Genomic DNA, 17970 nt, shown 5'->3' with positions numbered 1-17970 from the left:
TTGTGGCTTCTGAAAATGACAGATGTAACATATGTTGCCCAGAAAACTTATCTGAAAACATTTTTTCATAGAAACCAGGCTTGTTCCAGTGATTTCCGGAATTTCTTTAATTGTTTTGTGACTAATTAAAGCATTTCTGTGAAAATAGAATAGCTTAGAGAGTTCTGAGATAGGTGCCCATTTTTCTTTGGTTGAATTTTCACTGAAGAAATTTGAGAATTTGGCCTTTGCCCCTCTCCCCCGCCAGGGTGCCCTCCTCCATTCCAGGGACTCTCCCAGAATGCTCCTAGCCCTGCATCGAAAGTTTTCGTCTTTTAGCACCGAGGAATCGCTCCCTCATTTTGCAGATGCCTTTTCTCCACCAAAAGCTTCAAAAGTGAAGAATGAGAAAGAGGCATGAAAAATCTTCAGGATCAAGATCTTCTCCTGAATGGAAAAGAGACCTTATGGTTTCTCTCTGGGGATGGTTCACATTTTGGGCCTTGTGAAAAAGGACCCCTTTCATATTTAGGAGGACAGTGGATAATTATCACCTTTCTGACCTCCTTGTGGGTATAGTTTCTTGACAGGGAGAACAAGGTGTACTGACATAGACTATGCTATCTTAGTGGCATTATCATTACATTAACATCAATTAATACTATCCCTTTGCCTACAGTTTGGGGATTCACGCCTGAAACTGGGGGGGCTGTTGGAAAGTGCGTGTTTCTCAATGAGGCATCATTCTGGGACAGAAGAGCAAGACAAACGTCAAAGAGCCAACCTAGCCCCAGGACAGAGTTTGGATTAGGACCAGAGAGGGCTTGGGACATGGAGGGATCCTAAGGATTCCTTCCAATCCTGGATCACTCTCAGACTGGAGAATTCTAAGGAGGTCGGTTTTTGTGGTTTCAATGAATGGAGAACTGAAATGAAAATTGTACTTCCGGTTTGGCTGACACATCTTGATTGTCCAGAAACTCCCCAACAGGAGCCTTGGGAATGGGGATGATTCAGGTCATTTCTTCTTAATGTTGGTATTTGTTAAGCGCTTACTATGTGCAGAGCACTGTTCTAAGCGCTGGGGTAGACACAGGGGAATCAGGTTGTCCCACGTGGGGCTCACAGTCTTAATCCCCATTTTACAGATGAGGGAACTGAGGCACAGAGAAGTTAAGTGACTTGCCCACAGTCACACAGCCGACAAGTGGCAGAGCTGGGATTCTTCTCCCACTCCCTTCTGCATCGCCCTTGCCCTTGATTTGCAACCTTAATTCACCCTTCTCTCAGCCCCACTGCACTTACACATATATCCGTAACTAATTTTATATTAATGTCTCTCTTCCCTCCAGACTGTGTAGCTCAATTTGGGCAGGGAACATGTCTACTAACTCTGTTATATTGTATTCTCCCAAGCGCTTATTGCAATGCTCTGCACACGGCACTCAATGAATGCAATTGATCAATTGGGTATTCCAGGAGTCGAGGTACTACACCCTCCACCTGGGGCTTGGCCAGATTGGATGGTCTCTGAGGATCCAGGTTTGATGTGTTACCTTGTGGTATTTGCATTTTGTACAGCATTGTGTTGGGACTGTGGTGACTGGAGATGACTCTTGAGGGTCCCCATCGACCCATCAGATTGATGGGTATTCCACATTAGCACTGTGGCTGGTCTCTTAATGCCCCTCCTTCAACACGTGGTACAGAGGGCTTGGATGAGACCTGAACTCTAGAGCCACAGGCCAGGCAAAGAACCATTGACCTCTTCACTGAAAGGAGCATTAAAGTCATGTCAATTAGGGCATAAAAATCATTGTTATTGGAAATTCCTCTTTAATTTGTGTAGATTTGCATAAATAATGGATTTATCAGCAAGGATGCTTGGAGACAAAGGTTTGCTCTTATTTCTTGAATTACTCCACCCACTTCGACTCCCCACTTGGTTGCCTCTCCTTTCAAGTAAAGCTATTGTGATTATTTAGAATACTGATGCATATGTATTATATAAATGATAAAATGGTATTTATTAAGTGCTTACTGTGTCCCAGGCATTGTACTAAGCACTGGGGTGAGTATACGCTAATTAGGTTGAACACAGTCCATATCCACATGAAGCTCAAGGTCCACAGTCCATATCCCACATGAAGCTCATGGTCTTAATCCCCTTTTTAAGATAAAGTAACTGAAGCACAGAGAAGTTAAGTGAGTTGCCCAAGGTCACACAGCAGAAAAATGGCCAAGCCAGGGTTAGAACACAGGTCCTCTGGCTCCCAGGCTTGTGCTCTTACCATTAGGCCACACTAATTTTCCAAGAACATAATGCCATTTTCTGGGTCAGACTAAGAGACCATTCAGGCTGGTGGTTTGTCTCTGAAAGTGGCAAAAAGATACTTGGAGGAGCCATGGAAGAGTTGTCTTTTTTGACATCCATTCTAGCTGTTAGGGATCTTCCAGATAACATCGATAACCTTTTCTTCTGTTGCCATAATTGTCTTCATAATTAGTCATTAGAGAGTTCTCTTCCTTGAATTTATCCAAACCCTTTTTGAATTTACTGATATTTTTGGCCTCCTGAGCTTCCTGTGGTAACAACTTCCTTATGCTTACCACGTACTGTGTGAAGTGTTTCCTTTTGTTTGTTTTGAGCCTTCCACTTTCATGTTCGGTGGGTGCCCCTTTGTCCTATGTCTTATTACTGAAGAACAATTCCAGGTTCACCCTATTCACACTTCCCCTTATTCTGTAACTCCAGTCATGCCACTGTCTTTCCAGACTAAATCCTTTCACTCCCTACATAAATGGAAACGGCTCAATCTCCTTGGTAATCCTGGTGGCTTCCCTCTGTAGCTTCTTCAGCTTTTGTGTGTTCCCAAAGGCACAGCAACTAGAATTGCTTGCAGTTTTCCAAGAGTGGGTTTAGCATAGGCTATATGGCTACCTACCAAATACTCCTCCAGGAAGCCTTCCCTGACTAACCCCTCGTTCCCCCATCTGCCCTCCCCTCACCATCAAATTGGCTGTGTACCCCTTAAATAATTTGATACTTCAGCCCCTCAGCACCTAGTAGTTTGATAGTCTACCACTTGCCTTATCTGTAATTTATTTTAATGTCTGTTTCTTCTTGTAGAAGGTAAGCTATGCTATGTGGGCATGGGCAGGGATTGCATCTATAGGAGCAGTATGGCTTAGTGGAAGGAGCAGGGGCCTGGGAGTAAGAGGACCTGCATTCTAATCCCGGCTCTGACAGTTGCTTGCTGATCGTTTTGGGACTCACAGTCTAAGTAGGTGGGAAAACAGGTATCGAGTCCCCATTTTGCAGGTGAGAGAATGGAGGTACAAAGCAGTTAAAGTAACCTGCTCAAAGTCACACAGGAGGTAAGTGGAGGAGCCGGAATTAGAATCCAGGCCCTCTAACTCCCAGGTCCATGCTCTTTTAACTAGGCCATGCTGCTTCTCTACAGTTACCAGTTGGTTAATTGGTCAGTATGCCAATGAACTCTTTTTGTAAATTAAATTTTTAGCTAAGTGAGCTCTTGCAGTTCTCAGCAGAAAAATAGTAAGGCATAGCCAAATCAGATTACTCTTAATTTCAGTCTAAAAAAATCTGTTAGTGTTTTTATGTATTATTCATTGAGACTGCTGACTCAACTTTCGTTGGGATCTGGGTGCTACCTACTGTACTTGCTGGATAAAGTGCAACATATGCTTCTGGGGTTTATAGATAACACGCACACACACAAACACAATATGCCCATATCTGGTTGCCAGTAGATCCTCTGAGTCAACTCCATTCGTGTCAAGATATTTTCCTAAGCAATTTCTCCAGAAACTTAGGTAGCTGCTTTCGTCCAGAGTTGATGTCCGAGTTACAGAACCAGTTTTCCTGCTAATCCTTGAGATAGTTGAGGTTAATCTGTGGCAGAAAGAGGTGGTAGAAGTCTCAAAAGAATACAAGAATGCCAGGTTAGCTCAACGGTTCTGAAAAATCCCCTTTAAACTGAGAAAAGTGACTTGGCATTTGTAATATCTAAAATACAAATTGTTTTTTTGCTGAAACAGATTTTCCTTCTTATTGATTAAAGAAGAGAATTGACCTCTAAGCCCCTTGGCCTGCTCAGTTTGATCACACAGAGTTTAGATATTTCATTGTCATCTTGGAAAACACAATTGTCATATTCACTTATCCCTCCATCTATTGTTTTCATCAATATATTCAGTGCTACCTGCCATCATTTTTGAGACACTGGCCAAAAATACTCACCTCTTTTTCCTGTGTTTATATCAAATGCTGTCCCCACCTGCACTGTTCTAGGGTAATGAAAATTATGTACTAGTTATAATAATCAACTGAAATTTAAAGTTCAGGTTTGGGAGTGGAAACTTGAATGTGCTGTAAGAAAAATGGCAGCATTCATTTATTTGGCTGACTACCCAAATATTTAGCTTGTTGCTTCTTTCTGAAAATGTCCATGAAATTTAACCCATCCACTGCTGGGTAAACAATATAATGATGTATCTGTGCTGTTTCTTTCCCTTTTGCTATTCTTTCTCTCTCTCCTACTTAATCAGACTCTTACTGTCATACAGCTATTGGGTGAGTGCTATCTTGAAAACAGTGACCAATATCTGCCATAGTTCAGGTAAAACTAAGTGCCCAGGGAGAAACTGGCAAAAAAACCCCAAAACTGCTCTATTTAAAAACAAAGGTGTTCTAGTCTGGAGTCAGGATTGACCTGTTTTTTGTTTGTTTGTTAGTTTTTAACTGAATAAGGACGAATCATAAGCATTTGCAGCCACTGTCTTTTCAGACTGCATCACAACCCTCAATCCGACTGCTCCCCCATAATAGTCCTAGAATATTGCAGTATTACAAATAAGCTACAGATACTTATGCACGGTTCACTCATTAATGTCAGCTTATTCACTGTACCTCCATTTCATCTGTTTGCCACTGACTCCTTGCACACATCCTCCCTCTGACCTGGAACTCCCTCCCCTTTCATATACGACAGACCACCACTCTCCCCACTTTCAGAGCCTTATTAAAATCACATCTCCTCCAAGGGGACTCTGTAATTAAGCCCTTTGCTCCCCTACTCCCTCACCCTTCCGTACTACCTGTGCCTTGTGCCTATGCCCTTTAAGCATTTGATATTCACCTCTCCCTCAGCCCCACAGCACTTATGTGCATAACCATAATGTATCTATATTAATGCCTTTCTCCCCCTCTAGACCGTTAGCTCATTGTAGGCAGGGAATGCATCTACCAATGCTGTTGCACTGTACTCTCCAAGTTCTTAGGACAGTGCCCTGCACAGAGTAAACACTCAATAAGTACCATTTGATTGAATATGTGATCACAGATAAAGTTCGGGAGAGTTTTCTTTTTGGCAGATGTTACCCAAAATTAATAGACTTAATTGATTATTTGAGGGAAAAGTTAGGGGTAGTGTAAGGTTCATTCATTCATTCAATAGTATTTATTGAGCGCTTACTATGTGCAGAGCACTGTACTAAGCGCTTGGAATGAACAAGTCGGTAACAGATACAGTCCCTGCCGTTTGACGGGCTTACAGTCTAATCGGGGGAGACGGACAGACAAGAACAATGGCAATAAATAGAGTCAAGGGGAAGAACATCTCGTAAAAACAATGGCAACTAAATAGAATCGCGGCGATGTACATTTCATTAACAAAATAAATAGGGTAATGGAAATATATACAGTTGAGCGGACGAGTACAGTGCTGAGGGGATGGGAAGGGAGAGGGGAAGGAGCAGAGGGAAAGGGGTAAAAGAGGGTTTAGCTATGGAGAGGTGAAGGGGGGTGGTAGAGGGAGTAGAGGGAGAAGAGGAGCTCAGTCTGGGAAGGCCTCTTGGAGGAGGTGAGTTTTAAGTAGGGTTTTGAAGAGGGGAAGAGAATCAGTTTGACGGAGGTGAGGAGGGAGGGCGTTCCAGGACCGCGGGAGGAAGTGGCCCAGGGGTCGACGGCGGGATAAGCGAGACTGAGGGACGGTGAGGAGGTGGGCGGCAGAGGAGCGGAGCGTGCGGGGTGGGCAGTAGAAAGAGAGAAGGGAGGAGAGGTAGGAAGGGGCAAGGTGATGTAGAGCCTCGAAGCCTAGAGTGAGGAGTTTTTGTTTGGAGCGGAGGTTGATAGGCAACCACTGGAGTTGTTTAAGAAGGGGAGTGACATGCCCAGATCGTTTCTGCATGTAAGGTGAGGCTAGATGTAAAAGATGGCACCATCAAACTGTTCTGCATATCCTTTTTTTGTCGGTGACAGAAATGGACTGCTTTCTGGCCCAGTATGGCATTTCTTATTTATTTTCTTGTGAAAAACATCTTGGTTCACATAATTGTGAATGAATATGGGTAGGAAGCAGTCGTTCAAAGATGGATGCCTTCTTAACAGTTTGGGCAAAAAGTAAAATCTGCCTATTATTAATTTTCATCATTGGAAAAAGCACAACAGATATTTATATGGATGTTCTTGTCTATAGTTATGCATTGTGAGGTTCTGCATGTTTGAAAATTAAGTGTTGATTTTATTACACTTGGCTTAATTAGTGATTTTTATCTTTTTGGCAAGTAATTTCCTGGCATAAAGGGAAAGAATCTTGATGTATTCATAATTACATTGACTTAATTTGAGAGGAGTCTTTCATCTTCAACAAGGTATCCATTTTTATTTTCTTTTAATGTAAGTACCTGCTCCTCTCTGTACTTGGGATACCTGTACAGTCGATTAGACTGCCGATTACAGTCGATTAGACTGTAAGCCCGTCAAAGGGCAGGGACTGTCTCTATCTGTTGCCGACTTGTTCATTCCAAGCACTTAGTACAGTGCTCTGCACATAGTAAGCGCTCAATAAATACTATTGAATGAATACCTGTGTAATTCTAAAATGATACTGAAATAAAGTAGTAAAAAGTATATGAAAAAGCACCAAAAACAGCCAGGTCAGAAAACCAGTCCCTTTTTCATACCTCTTCCTCATACTCTTGTATAGGGATCTTCTTGGCTCTCCTGAAGCATTTTTAGATTCTAGAATGTCGGCTGCTGGGGAACACTTGGTTCTGTAAGTGGTTGTTAGAATAGATGGTATCCTTATCTATTGTGATGGTCCCAAACGAGGGCACTGGCACAAGGATGATGAGTCACATGGTGATTTCTTGCACTGATTAAGGGCCTGTCTTGGAGGAGCTTTAGAAAATCATAAGCTGTATTAATTTTCCTATTATGCCTTGTGATTTTCTGAAAAAATAAGCAGAAAATCCTTTCAGAAGCCCTGCACTTTGTAATGGAAATCTAATTGGGGAAATGTGATTTAAATATTTTACCTAATAATAGCAGCTTTGTTCTCTCCCAGGTGACTATTGAAGCAGTTCAGGTGAAGTGACTTCAGCTAGTCCCATAAGTCCCTTAGAGAGTTATCAGGTTCAGTTCCTGGGAAGGGATTTGGCTTTCATTGAAGAGAAGACAGTATGAATCAATATTAGTCAGTATTTTCCAAACTTCAGAATTTGTCATCGCGCAAGGTTTCTGTTGGCCATCACTCTCGTCCTTACCTTTCTACTGCCTTTTTACATTTCCTTCCTCCTTTCTACTGCTCCCCACTCACACAGCAAGTGCTTAATAAATGCCACTGATTGATTGATTGATTTTTGAATGTGAAGCAGTAGGACAAAATTAGGGTAAGTTCTTAGGATTTCAGATTTTTTTTTGAATTGAGTACATTCTGGACAAGTATTTAAATACTTAAATGTAGGAAAGGTTAGGGGCACTGTACTGATTTCCCTTCCTCAACCTCTGTCTCTCATACTCTTATTTCCCTCTTCTATAATCCCTATTCTAATCATCTTCCCCTAACATTCTTGATCCTGGTCTTATTTTGAGTCACTACCTCTTGAGGATGCTGAGAAAATGTGAATGCTGGATTGCCTGGGAAACACGAAGATCCTATTCTTCCCAGTATCATGGAGTGGTGGAAATTAGCTAAAAGTTTATTAGTCCAAAAAGGTCCAGGCCAGCTTCTGGGGTCCTGCAGTGAACACTTAACATTCTGTTACCCTCTGACAGATATACTTCCTTTAAATGGAAATATGGAAATGATAGTCCGTCCGTCGTCGTCCCCCCCGCTTTTTTTCAAGTTCACATGAGGCCTGAGGGCCAGATCCATCTGGACTAGTTCAAGAGTTATCGCACATTAAAACTTTAAAGCACTTGCTGAAAAGGTGCCTTTATTGCCACCTTTATGGCCTTTATCCCAAATTAACTACCCTCTGCTTTTAGTTTAATTATAGCTTGTCAAGCCTCTTTTATGGAGCACACAGCTCTACTCCTGAGAGGTGTATGCAAGATATGTCTAGGGAAATGTGTGTCTTTTGAAGCCAGGCTATTGTAGATTTCACTTCAAACACCTGGAAATTGACCTGTGAGAATCTTAAGAACCAGTTCAGAGTTGGACAGTGTAAAAGAAATCAAGACTCCTCTTTGAACGGGAATGTATTACAAAAGGAAATAGGTTCCTGATCACTGTGGTGGCATCTTACGAAAGGACTGAATTAAAACTGTTCTAAATTATTCTTTTCCATAAATTTATTGTTTGCTTCATCTCATTTGTTCACCCCCAAACTTTGCCTAGGTCTCATCTTGCCATTGATTTTCACATAATAATGTTGGCATTTGGTAAGCGCTTACTATGTGCAGAGCACTGTTCTAAGCGCTGGGGTAGACACAGGGGAATCAGGTTGTCCCACATGGGGCTCACAGTCTTAATCCCCATTTTACAGATGAGGGAACTGAGGCACAGAGAAGTTAAGTGACTTGCCCACAGTCACACAGCTGACAAGTGGCAGAGCTGGGATTCGAACTCATGAGCCCTGACTCCAAAGCCCGTGCTCGTTCCACTGCGCCACGCTGCTCATAACACCGCCATTAGACTTTAGTACTATTCCACATCAAGTTGATGGTGACAAGATCTAAGTGATCAAATCTAGCACAAGAAGAAACATGTCTAACATAACAGGAAATAAAAGCTCTTTTTGAACAAAGGGTTTTTATATATATATATCTATCTTCACTGATTTATCCTAGCTAAATCCATCATAGTGGTGGGGCTTTTTTTGTATTTTGGGGGGAATAGTTGGTATGAGTTAACACATGTTAAATAGTGTATCATCCAACTGTAGGTTTGGAAAACATCCTGAAAGAATATTTTATACTCTATTATTTCCTCTATCAGTAATTTATTTTAATGTCTGTCTACCCCTGTAGACTGTAAACTCCTTGTGAAACATGTACCAATTCTGTTGTATTAGTGGAAGGAGCCCAGGCCAGGGAATCAGGGGACCTGGGTTTTAATCCTGGTTCCACCACTTGTCTGCTGTGTGACCTTGGTTAAGTCACTTCACTTCTCGGTGCCTCATTACCTCATCTGCTAAATGGGAATTAAAACTGGGAGCCCTGTAGGAGACAGGGACTGTGTCCTACCCTATTATCTTGTATCTATCCCAATGCTTAGTACAGTGCCGGGTACAGAGATAAGCTCTTCAGGGCTTAGAAAAGTGCTTGCCACAGAGTAAGCACTTAACAAATACCATCATTATTATTAAAGATGCCACAATTGTTATGATTACTTTCCCAAGCACTTAATAAAGAGTTCTGTGCAAAGTAAGTACTCAGTGAATACCAGTGACTGATTAAGGCTCTTATCTTCTCTCCAGGCAGGACCACACCTAGGGCCAGATTTCCACTTATATAGTTGAGCCACTGCAATTAGGACCTTTGTCTCTGGGAGTCCTCAAATGTTGGCAAAATCCCAGGGAGCCAGTAGGAGCTGCAGAAAACAATTCACTAAAGTTCCTTTTCTTTCTGCCATGTCATTCTAACTGACTCCAAGCCAAGGAGCCACTTGGAGCCAATTGGAGAGCGGTGTGGTAAAGGCTCTTTAAACGCCTCAAATGCCTCTCCCCTCTCTCCCTCTCCAGCTCCCACATCTGGTCAGAGGGTAGCTAATCTGGGCTTCCAGATCCCATAATTCATCTTTAGGGTGAGGGTTACTATCAGAGCTATCCCAAACGTATGGTAGGCTTTAGCCTATCCTAAAGAGACTTTGGCATTTTTCAATTGGCCATCCTAGGGCCTTATAACTTCATTTATTGAAGTCTCAAAGTTTTATATGAACTTTGTATGAAAATTTTACTGGAAAGGGAATTATAAGGGCACTGGGGAAACTGTCCATTTTAGTTGTAAAATTGTATCCTGGTTTTAATTTGGCCTTATAAAGTAAATTCTGTTTAGTGAGAGGTAGCGTGGCCTGGTGGAGAGAGCATGGATTTGGGATCTAATCCCAGCTCCTCCACTTATCCGCTCTGTGATCTTGGGTAAGTCACTTTACTTCTCTGTGCCTCAGTTAACTCATCTGTAAAATGGGGATAAGGCTGTGCGCTCCATGTGGGGAAAAAACTGTGTCCAACCTGATTAACTTGTATCTACCCCAGTGCTTAGAACAGTGTCTGGCACATTGTAATCACTTAAATGAAAAAGACTGGCTTAAATGACTTTATGAGGTTCTTTCCAGCTCCTGGATTCTAGATCCTGCCTCTCTCTTAAACCTCAACTTTCCATAAGGAGGTTTATGGTAAAGGCACTGGGAAAGGGGGAAATTCAGGGGAAGCCATTTTATCTAATGGAGATAGACAGTAGTGGTGGACCTGCCCAGATTTGCCAAAAGGACCTGGAATCTTTATGACTCTGTAGGTACCAAACCTACTGGGGATTCTCCCTCTCCTCTCCTCTAGGACAATATTTTACAACTAAAATGGACAGCTTCATTCCCTAATGCCCTTAAAATTCCCTTTCCAGTAAATTTTCATACAAAGTTCATGTAAATCTTTGAGACTAGATTTGAAAGAATTGATTACATAGGGTCTATGGCTAGCATCAATTTCTCTAGATTATATTCGGATAGTTTGAGGTAAATTCAAAATGGTTAGAACTGGAGGCGCCAAACAGAGACCGGCTCTGAAAGAGACAAAGCCAGTAGGGCCGGAAGGATCTAGCTCTAAGTGGAACCAACATTGTAGAAAGGAGTGTTAGTCACGGATCAGTCTCCTTAGGCCACTCTCCCCATCAGTAGCATCATCTTCAGAAGACAAGGACAGATGTTTGTGTGGGGCTGGGGGAGGAAGGGGTGGGGAGGGGTTGGACTGTGACTTCATCTAGAGATATAGTGTCCCATTGGAGCAGGGAGCAGTCATAACTACAAGCAAAATCTTCTGCAGATTGCCTTTGTTGATGAAATGTATGATGGCCCAACCACTAAAGCTATCCCCGTCCCCTTCTTTCAGAGTATTTCCTGTAGGGCCAGTAATCTTCAAGATTTCAGTCCCATTCATTTGGTTTCAAGGACACAGGCCAGGAGATGGGAATAGCTTCTTTGTCAGAGGTCAATAAAAACTTCCAAGGGATTTTCTTAATATAGGAGTCAGTAGAGAGGTAGACTTGCCGTCACGGATTTTTTCTCATGCTCTTCTTCCTGGCTGTTGATTCGTTCGGGGTTCTGCATTTGAGAAACTGACCTTTTGCTATCCTGGTATGCTTTGTGAAAGATTCCTTCTGAATTTTTCAGCTAATAACTGTCCTGTGAAATAACACTCATTCCTGAAAAAGGGACCACAGGAGCCAGTTGCCATTAGAATGAATCCATTTAACCAAAGAGCATTGCAGTGCACAAATTTGAGCTGGGACATTGTGGTATATGGGGTCCAGTTTTACTTTTGGGAAAAAATGGTTTTCTCTCGGTTCCTTTGAAGGCTCTGAAAGTGTTATTGCTACTCTGGGCACTTGGCTTTTCTGAGCTCTAGAGAAAGAAAATGTATCTTGTTATTCTTTACACAGTCATTTTTTGGTAAAGGAATGCAGTAGGATCATTAATTTTTTGCAGAAAGTTTCATTTTTTTCACATGGACGATTTCCTTGGACTACTAATATTCTGTTACACCATAGGTCATTCTGATGACAATGTTAAGGATTTTATTACATAGAAATACTTGTGACGGCAAATATTAATTCCAGGTTTCTTTCTTTTAATTGGGGTGGAGCAGCAACAGTATTTTGGCTTATTTATGCATATTTTATTTTTTTTAAAAAGTAACTTGATGAGATGGTGCTATTTTAATTAACTTGTCTCTTTCGGATTAAAGAATATAAGAAAATCAAGCACTTTCACATTGAAAAAATAGCTTCCTGAGAGTTTCTGTTGAAAAATTCTAAAATGTAAAGATATTTAGGGTCAGAGGGTAAATGTGGTATGTCAGAGAATAAGGATGTCAGTGGGGTTTACTTGGCCTCTCTGAAAATCAGTTTCATAATCTATAAAATAGGAGGAGACTCTGTCTCCCTTTTCTGCCTTATAAGGATACTGAGATAATAAAGCACCTAGAATAATGTCCTGCAACTAGGCATTTAGTAAATGCCTTTAATGATGAAGATGAAGGAGATTCTCCTAATATTTATTCTTTGGTAGTAAATGGTCAGCCTTTGAAATGTGTATTGACTCTTTTGAGTCACCTGGGAGCCATTTAAAAAGAAATTTAGACTGTAAACTCCTTGTGGGCAGGGAACGTGTCTACAAACTCTGATATACTCTCCCAAGCACTAGTACAGTGCTCCGTACACTTTAAGCGCTCAATAAATTTGATTGAAATTCCTGCTTCAATATACTAAAGGCTACCCAGGAATCCTGAGGTAATTAGTGCAGCCCTTTACATGCCTAATCACCAAGATATAACTTAGGCACTTTGGAAAAGAGGCTCAGTGTTTGTTAAAGGTGCAACCTCAGACTAAATAAGTTCTAGTTCTTTCCTGACCCCTTTCACGATGAGTTTTCTTTCTTCTCTTCCTCCACCCCTGCCACAGTACTTCCTTCCCACAGGCCTCATAATAATAATAATTTTGGTATTTTTAAAATGGTATTTGTTAAGCCCTTACTATGTGTGAAACAGTGTTCTAAGTGCTGAAGTAGATACAGGTTAATCAGGTTGGACGCATTGGGACCATTGACAGTTGAGGAAACTGAGGCACGGAGAACTGAAGTGACTTGGCCAAGGTCACTGGTTAAGGGCTTACTCTGAGCCAAGCACTAAATTGATAATAATAATTGTGATATTTGTTAAGCGCTTATTATATGCCAGGCACTGTATTAAGTGCTGGGGTAGATGCAAGGTAATTGGGCTGGACACAGTCCCTGTCCCACATGGAGCTCACAGTCTTAATCCCCATTTTCCAGATGAGGTAACAGGGCCAGAGAAGTAAAGTGTCGTGCCCTAGGTCACACAGCAGACACGTGGTGGAGCTGGTATTAGAACCCAGCTCCTTCTGACTCCCAGGCCTGTGCTCTATCCACTAAGCCATGTTGCTTCTCTACTAGACACTGGAGTAGATACAAGGCAACCAGATCGGACGCAGTCCGAGAATTGGCATCTTCTGACACCCCAGCCCATGCTTTTTCCACTAGACCAAACTGCTTCTCCTCGAAAAGATACCTCATCAAGAAATCTTTCCTTACACTTAACATAAAATTCTTGTAAGATCAATTCTTTTTGTTCAGCCTGCTAGGGCACAAACATCTATCCTTATAAACAATGCAGGAGAGTGTTTCAATCTCATATCAGTCTTTTCAGCCACATAAGCATGCAAGGATAGGACCTCACTGTCATTTTCACATACAGAAGACCACTAACTATATAGAGATTTGGATAATAGGTGATACCAGTATTATCCAGGGTACATTTCTTGGTTAAAAACTGCAGGGGTTTTTTATCTGCTTCATCACCAGAAAGTGAATTATTCTGCATGACTCCTCAGAGACCATCATGTGGTAGCTTGCTTTTCCTTTTATCTTCAGTCTGAACAATTCACTTTAAATCCAGTTTGGCTGGAACATAATGATTGGATGGCCAGCCTCTCTCATATTTGCCCCCAGTTGAAGGCAGTTTGTGATGTTTAAATCAGAATTTCCTTTTTTTAAAAAAAGAAAATATAACAGCATCCAAATGTGTATACTTGTTGTGGATACAGACATTGTTTTTTCTGGCCAGAGCATAGCAAGAAACGCAAAAGGGTTGCAACAGTGCTTGACACATAGTAAGCGCTTAGCAAATACAAGGGGTGGTGTGTCAAAGTTTACATTTCCCAGAGTGAACCTCTCCCTCTTAGAATTTGTTCCCTCCTTTCACCAGTGGTAACACTTTTATATTTTTTTCTAATTCCAACAGGAACTAAGCCCTTACTAACTTTTAGACCTAGCTGTGCCTTTCTGTAATAAAGAATGAGGTAATTGGGAGATGGTTATGATAATGGCATCTGCGAACAAATGCTACATTATCACAATAGGCCATTTAGTAAGTAAGCAGGCCAACCTAATAAGGAATCCAGAGGTTTGGGGATATTTTTATTTTTTGATAAAGATGATCAAAGTTTAGGTTGAAATAGGTTATCCTTTAGCATTTGTAATACTCCCCCCTTTAGAAATACAGCATAAATTCTGAATGACTACTCCTGGCCTCCCGAAAAAATATACTTTGTCTGGCCCCCGGCTCAGGTTTCTGTGTGGAATAGATTATTGGATGAAATTTCAGCAATAGGGATTTAGGTTTCACCTGAGGAAGATCTTCCCCATTAGACAAATACATCAGATACCAGTAGATATCATTAAAAAGCATTAGATCCTGAAGTAAGATACTAAGGAGGTCTTCTGTAGTATGATAAGCACTCAGCTCTTTGTATGATCTGAAAGTTGTGTTGCCTGGAGGCAGGGGAAAAGACTGGGTGAATGATTCCAACTTGGCAAGATGGGCTTCACTGGTGACCCTGGGAAGCATGGTGGGGCATCCCAAGAATTTCCCCATGTTAGAGGAGTCATTGGGGGATGCGACAGGAGGTCTGATGGCCTGAGGTGCATTCTATTGAATTACGGATGTGCCAAACTGGTTATAGCTCCAAATGGCACTAATCCTTTGTGGAACCATTTATCGGGACACTTTTGCCATGGCACATTTCTAGAAGCAGCATGGCCTGGTGGATGGAGCACGGGCCTAGGAATCAGAAGGACCTGGGTTCTAATCCCAGCTGTGCCATTTGTCTGCTATGTGTCCTTGGGCAAGTCACTTAACTTCTCTGTGCCTCAGTTTCCTCATCTGTAAAACGGTGAGCCCCATGTAGCAGGGACTGTGTCTAACTTGATTCATTCATTCGTTCATTCATTCATTCAGTTGCATTTATTGAGTGCTTACTGTGTGCAGATTGTCTTGTATCTACGCCAGTGCTTAGAACAGCGCTTGACACAGAGTAAGCGCTTAACAAATACCATCATTATTAAATACTAAACTAATAGTATCACTAAATGTTTAATTAAATAATATTATTCAATTTATCATTAAATAATTATTAAAGTTGAAGATGGCCATTCCCATAGACTGGAGCCTCACAACCACACAAAATGAAGCAGGCTGTGAGCAGCTATCATATAATAATTATGGTACTTGTTAAGCACTTACTATATGCTAAGCGTTGTTAATGTTGGTATTTGTTAAGCGCTTACTATGTGCCGAGCACTGTTCTAAGCGCTGGGGTAGACATAGGGGAATCAGGTTGTCCCACGTGGGGCTCACAGTCTTAATCCCCATTTTACAGATGAGGGAACTGAGGCACAGAGAAGTTAAGTGACTTGCCCACAGTCACACAGCTGACAAGTGGCAGAGCTGGGATTCGAACTCATGACCTCTGACTCCAAAGCCCGCGCTCTTTCCACTGAGCCACGCTGCTTCTCCACTTAGTTGTTCTAAGCACTGGAGTAGATAGAAATTAATCAGACTCCACACAGTCTCTGTCCTACATGGGGCTCACAGTCTTAATCCCCATTTTATAGATGAAGGAACTGAGGCACAGAGAAGTTGACTTGCTCAAGTTCACCCAGGAGACAGGTGGTGAAGCCAGGATTAGAACCCAGGTGCTTCCGACTCCCAGGTCTGTGCTGTATCCGCTAAGCCACTCTGCTTCCGTTGCCATCTCTTCTCACACCTTCTCAGCTCCCGCGGGCTTCTGACTGCGTGGTGATAGTGGAGTGTCGACTGATGACTCGTCTTGGTCATTATCACTGCGTCCTTCTAAGCATCGATGGTTGTTTTTGAGAAATGGAATTTTTCTAGAGGCTGGTAACACATCCCCCTAATTTAGATCACGTTGTGCATTTTCAGTAGGTTTTCCCCAGGCCTCAGTAGTTTATAGTATCTGACCCATCGTACCGTGTTTGTTGCACGTAGTAAATTAACTGGTGATGTTGGTGGTGGTCCAAACAACAAGTATCTGCATCCCAAAAAGGATGACTTCTGGAGGACCTCACAAGGCTATTCATTCAATAGTATTTATTGAGCACTTACTATGTGCAGAGCACTGTACTAAGCGCTTGGAATGTACAAATAGGTAACAGATAGAGAAAGTCTCTGCCCTTTGACGGACTTGATCCTTTGATATAGTAATGAGGTTCTTTTGAGAAAATGCAAATTTTGTTATCAAAGTCCTAAGAAAATTAAAAAGAAACTAAGAAGCCTCAGAATTCTTCCCTGAAGATTTTCATCAAAATGATTAACATTACTTACCAGATATATTCACCTGGCTGCCTTCTGCTCTCCTTCCTTTTCCTACTTTCCTCATTTGCTTTTCCCAATAGGCAGGCTCACTGATTCTTAGTTCTCTTCAGCTTTCATTGCTTTTTTTTAAAAAAAAAAAAATACTCCCCTTTGTCCCTCCTCTCCCCACCTTTTTTCACAGTCTTGGCAAACATTTGTCACAGTAGTGAATGCTGTTATAGAAAATGTCTCACAGTGACGTGATGGTTTCAGAAAGACAAGGAAAAAGGAAACAGAAGATCTACTTGCTTGGGGCATGGCAAAGTTAGTGAATTCTCACTGTTGTTAATGCTGCTACAAGAGAAATCTCTACATTTTCCTTTCAGATCAGTGGCTGACTGCACAGTACCTGTTATTGAATATCAGCCAGATTTGCCTTTTTTTTCCCTGATTTGCATAGCTTTTTTCCTCGTAATATCTCGGAATACACTGAAGTATGCTATTAGTAGTCATGGAAAAAAAATTGCAGGCTCTCAAGAGGAAAGCTGGTTTGTAAAGATCCTTCAGATCTCAGGTCAAACGTGATACTCTTAAGCTTCTAATGCCTTTTTTTGAAAGCAAAAGTCCTATGGCAAAAGTCAGACTATGAATATGAAAGGCATGCAAGCTGAGCACCCTTGCAATTTTATAGTAATGACTGGTAAAGGATTGCTGTTTTCAAAAACTTCTTCTTTGCTTCTTTTTAGAGACTCAAAGACTCAGAAAGCATGGGCTTTTTGGAAAAAGCAAGGCCATAGCATTGTTCTTGTGTTAAAATTTGTACAGGAGTGACCTTGATAAAACAAGAGTTTATAAAATTGGAAAACACATAGGTTTCAGTGAGTTTGTCAAATACAAAGAAAATTGCAACTATGCTGCCATAATGCTTTTGTTTCCTCTCACTTTGTTGAGGTTGTCACCAAAACCATACTTATTATATCAGTGTTTGAGCTATAATACCTGCTAGGATACCGTAGAGAGCAGCATAGCCTGGGAATCAGAGGACCTGGGTTCTAAGCCCAGCTCTGCTGCTTATCTGCTGTGTGACCTTGGGCAAGTCACTTAATTTCTCTGTGCCTCAGTTACTTCATCTGTAAAATGAAGATTAAATCCTACTCCCTCCTACAATGACTGTGAACCCAATATGGGACAGGCACTGTGTCCAACACGATTATCTTGTTTAGTACATTACCTAGCACACAGTAAGTGCTTAACAAGTACCATTAAAAAAATATAATAGAAATTATTTCCTTGAAACCCAAGATACTTTTTTAATAGTGACAGTCCTACATTTCCACCCTCATTTTGCCAGGGTAATAT

At 41.5% G+C, this 17970-nt stretch overlaps 1 protein-coding gene and 1 long non-coding RNA gene across 11 annotated transcripts in view; one reads left to right on the top strand and one right to left on the bottom strand.

Moving 5' to 3' along the window:
• The window catches only part of TSGA13 (testis specific 13), a 235058-nt gene that overhangs the window by 75653 nt on the left and 141435 nt on the right, over nt 1-17970 (top strand). The window lies entirely within an intron of this gene.
• On the bottom strand, nt 3632-7045 carry LOC114814512. The gene is made up of 2 exons (XR_003762304.2): nt 6967-7045; nt 3632-3895 (listed from the first exon to the last, which is right to left on the bottom strand). It is a non-coding gene; the product is annotated as an uncharacterized LOC114814512 (long non-coding RNA).

Source organism: Ornithorhynchus anatinus, chromosome 10 (genome assembly GCF_004115215.2).
Source record: "Ornithorhynchus anatinus isolate Pmale09 chromosome 10, mOrnAna1.pri.v4, whole genome shotgun sequence".
Lineage (NCBI taxonomy): Eukaryota > Metazoa > Chordata > Mammalia > Monotremata > Ornithorhynchidae > Ornithorhynchus > Ornithorhynchus anatinus.
Note: the sequence above shows the minus strand (reverse complement) of the source record. Positions and strands in the feature narration are given on the sequence as shown.